This window comes from Ammospiza nelsoni, chromosome 7 (assembly GCF_027579445.1).
Source record: "Ammospiza nelsoni isolate bAmmNel1 chromosome 7, bAmmNel1.pri, whole genome shotgun sequence".
NCBI lineage: Eukaryota > Metazoa > Chordata > Aves > Passeriformes > Passerellidae > Ammospiza > Ammospiza nelsoni.
This window is the reverse complement of record NC_080639.1, coordinates 36,937,095-36,948,585: the sequence shown is the minus strand read 5'-3', so window position 1 is coordinate 36,948,585 and position 11,491 is coordinate 36,937,095.

Below are 11,491 nucleotides of genomic sequence, written 5' to 3'. Positions count from 1 at the left end.
TGGCTCCCAACCAGGTGTTGTGTCTTAACTTGTTTAAATATACTTCTGGTTGTGTTTAATTAGTTATGACAAAAGATCCTCAAAGAATGTATCAGTTCAAGCCTTGAGTTTGCCTGCAATATTTCACCTCTGTTCAGGGAAAAAAAAAAGTATCACTGAGATACAAAAACTTGAAAAAATACAGTATGAAAGTTACTGCCTTAATGAAATATTAAAAATGCATCAGGAATACTGTTCTGGCATTAAAAATAAACAATAACATTTCTTCCTAGTTACGGTTCACTTCAATTCTTTAAAAATTAATTATTACCTCTTTAAATATTTGATTAAATTAGATTTGGGTGGGTTATCGCTATCCACAAAATACAGGGTGTTGTGTATAAATTTGCTTTCTTCAGTCCCTGACATGTACAGGCACGTTATACAGTTGTTTGATTATTAGGAAACTAAATCCAATGGCTCTGTTTTGGCAGTCTGCAAAATATACACTATTGAATCTTGCCACTTGGAATGGAAATGCAGCAGTATGTTGGAAAATCTCCAATAAAAGAAGCAAAGTAAAGCAGCAGAATTACACTATGTGATATTTGGGATTTTCACATTGCATCTTATCGTGCTGCTATATCTCACATTCTAAAAAGGACACATTATTTTTAATAATGGTTAATTAGGATTTGGGGATAATAGCTTAGAAATCATAAGAAATTTCTGGGCATATAAAGTCTATTCTGTTCTCAGTGCACAAGGATTTATGAGTACAACTACTTAGATAGCAAGGGGAGAATAAACCCTCCAGCATGTCCTAAGAGAGGCGAGACAATAATTTCTCCAGCATTATGATAAAAGTAATTTAGAATGTCCAACTGGATAAATAAGAAAAGTCTCTGAATGAGCACAGGGGCTGCTACAGATATAAAACATTGATTTAAATTAACACCTGGAAGTGTCCAAGGCCAGGTTGGATGGGGTTTGGAGCAACCTGGAAGAGTGGAAGATGTCCCTGAGCATGGCAGGAGTGGGATGGGATGGGATGGGATGGGATGGGATGGGATGGGATGGGATGGGATGGAATGGAATGGGATGGGGTTTAAGGTCTCTTCCAACCCAAGCCATTCCATTCCCTACCCCTAGACCAGGTGAACCTTCCACTGGACCAGGTTATTCCGAATCCAATCCACACTGGTGGATGTATAATTTTTGATGCATGCGTATTTTTTAGAAACATTTATCTCAAATCAAATATAATGAGATTCACAGTGGGCTTTTCATTTCATGCTTTGTCCAGAAAAAAATTATTGAGTTTGAAACAAACAGGATTTGGGGATACGGCTCTCTTCTATCAATATATTGAAAATATCCAGCTTGATCCTCAAAAAGCCAACATAAAAAAAAATAAAATTCAACCTTCCCTTTAGATTAATATCACAATGTCAACATCTGGTTCCTGAGCATGTGCGATGGTTGTTTTGAAAGGATAATTGACTTTGTGGGAAGGTGCTCTGTTCATTGTTCAGATATTGTGGATGACACTTCCTCTCCCCTTGCTCCTCAGCCCACAGGACGCTCCCATCTCACACCCACTGGGATAGCACAGGGAGGGCTTTCCTATGGGCTTAGGCAGAGGGCTTGCTGTGAAAATCAATCATTCCTTGAGACTGTATTAAAAAATTGAGCCAAATTATATAAAGAATTATGTAAAAATTAATTGGTTGCAGAAGTTTAGAATTTTTTCATTACAAATTTAAAATGGAAATTTGTATGGAATTTTTTTTAATAGATAGAGTTTGGGCTTTTGCTGATTCTGCACAGAGCTTTACAAATAAAGAGATAAAGTTCCCAGGTGAACTTCATCACTTCTACCTTGAAGGAATTCTTCCCTGAGAGGGTGGAGAGGCCCTAGCACAGGTTCCAGAGAAGCTGTGGCTGCCCCTGGATCCCTGAAAATGTCCAAGGCCAGGCTGGACAGGGCTTGGAGCATCTGGTATAGTGGAAGTTGTCCCTGACCATGGCAGAGGGTGGAAAATTATAATCTTTAAGGTCTCTTCTTCCAACCCAACCCATTCTGAAATTCAAGATACACACTTTTTGTCACCCAAACCTGACTCCAGGACTCAGCTCCCTGCACTGCGTCGTGTAGTTTTACTTTTCACTTTTATCTTTTTTTCCCCCAGCGTGAGATGCCGAACTTTAGAGAAAGATTGAGTTATTGGCAGGAATTGCTCCCACTCTCCAAGTAGCACAGGCTCCTCAAACTAAAATAGAACTAGAGTGGACTGAAGAGGCTGAACGAGGCATTTATCTCCTCTTGGCTCTGAAGTAGAGGCATCCAAATTACAACAGTGAAAATCCGGAGGAATAGCAACTATCTTGTGGGGGAATGAGAAAGAAAGTGTCTGGAAAAGCCATCCTGCAGATTGAACTCTCTTCCTGCTTCAGGAGCCATCCCCGGTGCTTCAGCTCAACAGCTATAGACAGTGCTGAGGCACTCAGAGCAGTAGGGCAGGAAGCTGGGCACAGGCAGCAGTGCAGGAAAAAATGTTTGCATGATTATATATGGGATCATCCAGGCTCCATTTGCATATTTTGATTTTGCTATTCACCAAAGTTGGGTCCCCGAGGCCCTTTCTGAGGTCACTTGGGGGGCACACACAGGGAAGTGGCTCATGAGAGGCAATGGGGAGAGCTCGCCCTCGGCCAAGAAACCTGCCCAAGAGTGGAAATAAATTGTTCCTGTTTGGGAAAAAAAAATATAAAGGAAAGGAAAAAAAAAAAAAAAGCAGCTTTGGATGGGAAGAGTGTTTCCACAGCCAAGAGGAATTATTTAAGTTGGCTAATACAACATGGCCAGTTGATCCTTTCCCTTTCATATTCCTACTTGCCTGTCTGCCCCCTCCTTGGGAGCGTCTGAAGGAAGGGAAGGAGCAGACAGATGTTCCTGGCCTGTGCTGGTGGCGAATCAGGGACACATCTGAGCTCCTTGTCTCTCTTCAGAGCCACACAGCTGGGAATGGTGACTCACAGCTGGGTCACGAGGGCCTTGCCATCAACCTGGGAGGATGATGGATTCTCAAAACATTTGCAACTGCAAAAAAAAGTAAAAAGGGAATCGAAGTAAAAAAAAAAAAAAAAAAAAAAAAAAAAAAAAAGGGAACAAATTTATGTGAAAGGAAAAAAATTTCACCAACTTCTGCTGGTTTTTGTTGTCTTTGAAGAGACAGGCTGGAAAGGAGATGGTTACCCTGTCCCCTAAGCTCCCAGCAACGGGACAAACTCCAGCCATTCCCTATCCATGCCTGCTTGAAGGACTTTGGACAAGTGACAGGACAAGGGGGAATAGAATCAAACTCACAGAGGGCAGGGTTAGGTGGGACATTAGGAATAAAATCTCAGTGATGAGGTCCTGGCACAGGATGCCCAGAGCAGCTGTGGCTGCCCCTGGATCCCTGGAAGTGCCCAAGGCCAGGCTGGATGGGGTGTCCCAGCATCCTGGGACAATGGAAGGTGTCCCTGCCATGGCAAAGGGTGGAAAAGGATGAGCTTTAAATTCCCTCCCAACCCAAACCTTTCTGTGAGTCTATGAAAACTAAAGAACAGATTTTCTTTCCTTAAAGCATCAGCATTTATGAAAAGGATGCTCAGAGTTTTCAATGTCACTGTGAAGACAAACCCATGATAACTGAAAAAGTGCATCAACTTGTACTGTACGTATAGCTTGGATGAATAATAAGTTTTTTATAATTTTGTGGGTTTATTTAATTTTAAAATGGATTTTAAAATCCTTTAGCTGCTGGAGGCAGAAGGATCCAGCAGGTCAGTGGGGGCTCTCTTTGTTTTCCACTACCTTCAAGTATTAAAGGAACTGAAGAAGAGTTATCAGGAAAAAAATTCATCAGTTCCTCACAGGACAGGAAATGAGAGGCACTGTGGAAAAACTCACCCCATGGCCAATGTTAATGACACAGGATACAGCAGCTCCCCATTTTTTACCCTCCACTCTCCTCTCCGACTGTTGGTGAATGAAGCACCAGCCCAGCCTGAACACACCGTACCATTCCTCCTTGTCTCTGCAGCTTTTATTTCCTTCCTTCTCACACACTACTTAAAATCAACACATAATTATTATTATACTTTTTTTTTTTTTTTGGAGAAGCATATTTTTCTCCCAGAGAAGGAGGAGTTTTTAATGTAGTATTTTCTGACAGAGTTCATTCTCAGATCCTTTCCCTTTTGCAGTGACAGACAAGCTTCCTCTGATCCATTCAGAAGTAAAGCACAAATGATATCACATCACAGTTACTAGTATTTCCTTATTGATATATTTCCTTTCTATGGTGTTTTCCCTTGGGACCTCTTTTTCAAACAGCATGTTCAGCTATCAGCAGGTTTGATTCAGGAATATAAAAATAGTTAAGACACCAGAACTTAAAGTTAGTGGCCTTTAATAGAAATGCAGAAAAGGAACTGTGTGTCATGATACAGAAGGATTAAGACTTTTTAAAAATAGGGAAAAGACAAAATGAGCTAAAAATTCTTTTCCGTGTAATAAATCTGAAGGGGTTACCTCAACACAATGCTGAAGAAATTTTCTGTCTTACCTGTTTTCTCTTTCCTCCTGTTGGCCTGTCCATCCTTCCCATACACATTCCTTCTCTTTCCTGCAACCAAAATTCACTTCAGTTTCTTTGTCCCACCAAAATCCAGCACAAACCCCCAAGACCTGCCTGCAACCTCCAGTCCCAAAGGCCATGAGAGGATGTGACCTTCTCTGCTTGAAGGATTGGGATATTTTAGCCTATTTATTTATTTCATTTTATCCATTTGAAGATGGGAGCGTTTTCAGGGGATTATCACTGAGTGCTGCATTCATCACCTGGTTTCTTGATGCAGAATTTTTAATTTTACTGGATAGTAATAATAAAGAGTTTGAAGTCAGCTCAGAGATCCAACTCTGTGTCTTCTGGAAGTGATCTAACTGTTGGATCAGTGTGTCCCTGGCACATTTGTAGAACAAATTCATATGTCAGCTTCCACAAAGCACTGGTAGTGCCTGAGCTTGCCAGCTCTGCCGTTCCACTGCAAATGAAACAAAATTCAGGCTAAATCCAGCCTCTGCACCCTGTTCCAAGACTGCAATTCAAGCGTGGGGACCAGAGGCCACCTCTGCAATGTTGGTTCTGGTTAATCACAAGTTTAAATGGGCTCCTTTTTCAGACAAGGACTGTGTATTGTTGAAACCTTGCAAAAGTACATTCTTTTTGAAAAGAATCCATTTCAAGGTGCCAGAGACGTTTGGAGAAGTATTGATCTCTTGTGGTTTCCATAATTTTAAACACCTCCTGGATCAGGTAATCGCAACAGACTGGCACATCCACCTGGGCCAAAATTTCATGCTTTCTGTGTGTATATATGTTGCATAAAATGAAACGTGTTCACAACAGATTTGCTTAGCTGGCCCCACATTAATTGCTGCTGTGCCTACAGAAACTTCACCAGGCACAGACTTAACACCAGTTTTTATTTAATCAAGCTCTTAATTTGCATGCTCCACAAACTTTCAGCTTATGACTGGTTTGAAAAGGCTGCCCTGTCCCTGGAGGATTGATACATGATATTTTACAGGGCATGATAAATAATATTTTTAAAACTTAAATAAACAAGGTCTCTGAGTGCTTTCTCCTGAAAAGTTTTACTATGTTTATGACAATTTAAATATGCCTCTTGAGAGCCAAACCATGAAGATAAAGAATGCAACAGGGCCAGACAAGAGAGCACTGGCATTCTCAACACAGACACATTGTAAAAGAAGAAAAGCCTGACATTTGCCCCAATTTTGGATGACCAAAAAGACAGATAAATAAATCACTAAATAGGCTCATTACAGACTCATTCTGTTTTTCATGTACGTACAGCAAAAATGAATCACATTTTAATGCATGAAAACCAGGTGACAACACATTTGAATCCTGTATAAAATAATGAGCTGTATTTTCATTTGAGATGTGTCAAAATAAAATACCACTGGGAGAAAGTGTGTCTTACTGAATCCTTTATAATAGGCAACATAACCAGCAATGTGTGAAACCAGAGAAATTCAAACCCACACACTCAGAATCACCTTTAAAAGGTGGTGAGACTGGGTTATCCTTTAATTCTTTTTGGCTCTTCCTCTTAAAGAGAGGAGAACACTCGAAAAGATTTTGGGCTCCATTAGGAATGCAGTTGCTTCATGGCAGATATTGGAATTTTGGGTAATGCAATGCCCACCACTGTGTACAAACCCAGAGCAGAGATGCCTCAGGTTTTGGTTGAGCACAGTCAGGCAGATCTTGAAACTCACTCTGATGTGACCATCTGTACTTTGGGGTTTTGTACCTATTATAGACTACACTGATTTTCCATGGGGGAAGGGAAAAAAGGTTGTGTTGTGCATGAACATGTGAACCAAGAATGAATGAAATACACCCATGAATCCCTTCTCTTGCCATGGCAGGTGTGTGACCATGGAATACCCCACTGAAGGGGAAAACAAATAAAGAAAACTCAAACACTGAAAAAAACAAAAAGGAAAAAAGGAGGTTTCTTTTTGAAGTTAACAGAATGAAGCAGAGGTCTATGATAAAATTAATCCAAGGAAGAAATTTGTCTTGGTTTTGTAAATCTCAAAATTAGCTAAATCTCAAATTGGTGAACCAAAACCAATACAGAACTTCATCTCTACCCCTCCCTACAAGAGGGACATTGCCAAACACACCCCATTCCTTTGGACAGCACCACAAATTTCCTTCTGCTCTTGATCCAAGTCTGTGTTTGGGATTTTGCTGTGAGTGCTCCCACATCTGCAGCAGATGTTGCCTTTAACTCCCACCACACCTGCACTGCAGGTCACAGCCGTGCCTAAAAATCTTCTGAACCCTTGAAACACTTATGTCCCTGCTGAAATTCTCAGGTGAGCACACAGCAGGTCAAAGCCCATCTGAGCAATGAACAGGTTCACTCAGTGGGATTGAGTATAAATTTATGCTTTTTGGCCTTCCCATGCAAGCTGTGCTTCAAAGCTTACCTGCACTCCAGCTCTGAGCACAGCAATAACCCACTTGGGATCAGTAGAGAGATCAGAGGAGAAAGCAGCTTCCTCCAGTGTTCAGCATCCCTTCTGTGGGGAATATCAAGGTAAAATGATTTTTAGAAGCTTTAGAAATAGAAAGAGTAGAGGGAATTAGAGCTAGCTGTAATTGTGGAGCTTTTGCCATCTTTCTGTTATCTCAACTACGTAACAAGGCTAATACTGCAATAAAAGCTCAAGGAATGTCCTGTTCATGGAAAAAACTCCCATTTTTCCCCTCCTTGCTCATCTTTCCCTCCTTTCCCAGGAGCCAGGTGAGCTCCTGGCTCTGGAGCAGACCCTCCTGGGCACAGCTGGGCTCTCACACCGCGTTCCCTTGGGACATTCCAGCCCCTCCTGCCCTTGTCCCTCTGCCATGGCCTCCCTCTGAACTCACATGGGTGACAGATGCTTTTTCTCCCCCACCCCTTTTTGTCAGCAGGATAAAAATAAGTGATTTAAATCAGTCTCTCTTTAGTACCCAACCAGCTAGCCCTGCCTAATATTTGTAGTCTAAATAATCGCCATATGTGGCAGTGGAATACAAGTTTGTGGCCCTTTTTTTTTTTTTTTTTTTTTTTAAATAGAAGTTAATCCAGCTTTGAGCTGGATTAATTCCCAATGAGGCTTGGGGACAGACAGCTGTTTCTCTTCTTTGGCCTGGGAATACTGCCCTCAAAACCCACCTATACTTGTCAGCATCCCTGATGGACACGAGTTGCGCTCATTTTCAGATCCCTGTTTCACCCTACATTCAGGGGCAGCATTGCACCAGTGTGTGATTCTCAAAAATAAAATATATATTTAAAAAAAAGGTATGACATTTGGAAATGTTTTGTTGACTATTTTGCCATGGAATAAGAAAGACTTCAAAGCTCCCATCTTCATTTGGAGAGTTGGGAAGGAAGAATATTTGCAAAGGAGACATTTGACAGGAAAATCAGTATTAGCCTGTAGGGCAGTAGAGGAGCCAGATAAATCCTGTGCTGGCTCTTAAGGCTGAAACCTCACAGAAACAGTTTTAAGGAAACAAGCCCTGAAGTGCTTATTTACCCTGTGCCACATGACAAGCAGTGGTGAAAAAAACAGCAGGAAAGAACAGGAAAAGAATCAACTAAATAATATTCTCTTGTACTTTTCAACTTGTTCATCCAAAAAAAAAAAAAAAGACATAAAGAAAGACAGAAAGAAAGAAAGACAGAAAGAAAGAAAGAAAGAAAGAAAGAAAGAAAGAAAGAAAGAAAGAAAGAAAGAAAGAAAGAAAGAAAGAAAGAAAGAAAGAAAGAAAGAAAGAAAAAGATTGATTAATGTTCTACCTAGGTTAAACATTCCCTTATTATTCTTTGGCCCCCAAAACTGTATCCATATTCAGAAAAATTACCTGGAGACCCTTTTTTGGCTGGAGAATACAGGAGGAGCAGGATATCCAATATGCACATAAAAATAGTCAAGGAATTCTGTTTCTGAAGTAAGGCTAGAAATCATACCTGAGGTTTAAAAGGCAAAGGCAGTTGCTTGGCAAGGTTTAAATCTCTGTCTCTGCAGTTTTGTTTTCTCACACACATTATGTAAGCAAGTCACCTCACACCTAAAATGTGTCTCAATTTGTGTTTGTTCTGCTTTTTTATTGCCACATTTGAAAATTAATAATTCAATGTCCTAATATTAGCTGTCATCTTAGCTGTGATAAAATTAATAATTCATCAAACCGAAATCAAACAAATGCCACCTTTTTATGCTGGATGAGGAATATACTTTGCTACATTTGCAGAGCTAAATTTGGTAAGATTCACCACTTTATTCTGAATGAAATCATGTTTTACCAATTAATATATAATTTTATCATCCCCACTCTCTTTGAAATTACCTCTAAGGAAGGGTTTTGCACAGCCACACAGGTTTTATTTTTACAACATATTTTTCCCAGATGAAAAGAACAGTGGAAAAGGCAAAGAGCATTCACTCACTTTTACACCCTTTCCTCCTGGTCATGGACATCCAACTTTTCCTGGGAAAGTATCCACTGTACCTGCAGAGCTCTGGCTAAATTCCAGATTTGTGTAATTACACTCACTTGTCTAAAATCTTGCTGGAATATTTTTGTCTTTTTTGGAGAGGGAATCCCCCTTTTCCCTGAGTTGTTGGGGAGTGCTGCAAGTGCTGCTCCTCTCAGCAGGAGCAGAAGGGGAAGGGATTTCCAAGTGTGGAGAGGTGGAGAGCAGCCTGTGTTAAATTTGCAAAGCGTTTGGAGATCCTTTGGGGTGAGAGGTGCTATGTAAATGTGAGGTCACCGCTGTTATCTGGGGTGCAAATGCATCCTGGGCTGTGATAGAAGCTTAAGGGGGGAAAAATGAAGGGAAAAAAAAAAAAAAACTACAACAAAAAAGGAGTGGGGGGGAAAAAGAGTAAGGAAAAAAATAAAAAGAAGGGGGAGAAATGAGTAAAAAAAAAAGGAAAAATAGAAGGAGGAAAAGGGGATATAAAAAGGAGGAAAAACAGTGTAAAAATGGAAGGGAAGGGAAGGGAAGGGAAGGGAAGGGAAGGGAAGGGAAGGGAAGGGAAGGGAAGGGAAGGGAAGGGAAGGGAAGGGAAGGGAAGGGAAGGGAAGGGAAGGGAAGGGAAGGGAAGGGAAGGGAAGGGAAGGGAAGGGAAGGGAAGGGAAGATGCAATTTCTACCCTTGTTGTGCCAGACTGTGGATGACAAAGTTTACCTCTTCTTGTCTTATTGTTAAGTGGGAGCATTAAACACTAAATTACTTGGTTTCTGATTTTCACGCCTTTCAAATCTTTCCATAGTTTACAAATTCTTCTCCCTTCACCAGGAAATATCAGTTCAGTCCACACAGAAAGCTCCCTAACTTTCCACCACCACTGCATCCCACGTGCTGCAGCTCAGGAACTCCTGATCCCTCCTTTTAGAACTGGTGCCACATCCTGCTGCAAGTCCACCTCCACATTCTGCCATCTTTTCTTCATATTTAGAATCAGAGAACCATGGAACTGTTTGAGTTGGAAGGGACCTAAATGATCATCTCATTCCACAGCTTGCCATGGGCTGGGAAACCTTTCACCAACCAGCCCACATTGTCCCATGGTCCATCCAAAGTGGCCTTGCAGGTAGAATGTGGCATAAATCACATTCCATATTACTTTAGTCCCCATTTACTTCCATAACTCACCTGTCTCTTCCAAATACCTTAACCAAACTCCCATCTTTTCATTTTTTTTCCTTTTGCTGTTCCTCACCTGATTGGAGGATGTGGAATTGTGATTCCTGTCACTTAACCACCCTTAAAGGGACAGACTTTCTAATGGAAATTGAATAGAAAAGGTTGGATTCCGTGGGGAAATTTCAAATTGACAAATTTTCTGAATGGATCTCTCCTAACCTTGTTGCATATAATATATGCATGTATTGAGCTTAATTTTTGGTTAGTATCAAAATGTATTGATCTGCAAGATAAATATTGACTTGACCTCGCTTTCTCTCAGTCTATATTTACTTCTAGAGTCAATAAGTCTAGAAACTGATCTGACAGGAGTCAATAATGACTTAAAATTCTCAAAATAGCAGCTTTGCTCTAAGGTTGCAATTTTTTATTTTAAAGTTACGGCCTCAAATACATAAAATGCTCAGGAGGGACTTAACACTTTACTGCACAAAGCCATTGGGGAAACACTCAAATGCCAGAAGACCTTGATGTGACTTCAGGCCAGCTGTGCCATTTCAGCACTGGCCAAGCCATACTGTAAATATTTTAATAATGACCTACTGCAGTCCCTCTTTTTGCCCTGTGTATCCTCAAAAATTGGAGCTTTGCTCCGGAGGGTATGCCTGAATATCACTGATTGGATTTGTCAGGACAAAATTGTCTTCAGCCTTGGGAAAATGCAAAGCTTGCTACTGGGTAGAGGTTGTCATCATGAGAATGCCCTCCCTGCCTTCATTTCTCTGCTTAGGGAGGTGGTAATTAACCCAGCAAGATTTTTAGTGTCAGATGGGATTATGTTCTTTCCCTTTCCCCCTCAGTGGTGGACAAATCCCCAGTAAAGACCCCATCCCTATTTTTCTTATCGAATCTTCATAATTTGATAGCTCAGCTTCTGATTTTTGGGGTTTCTTATGAAGAACTTTCATTAGGAAGCCGTTTAATAATTCAGTTATTTGATCAGTGTTTCTCTAACACCTGAGAAAATGTTGTAATTTGATTTAAGGAAACCATTGTCACTGCCAAATATTTCCCTGTCCCCTAGAGATTGGTCACTCTTCTGAGAAGTGCAGAAAATTATTAAAATGCAGAGAAAACAATAAAATTAAGAGAAAACAGATGAGAAAAAAGACATAGTAGATTGACCTAATATCCCTTTCTAGGATGAAACTGAAAAATA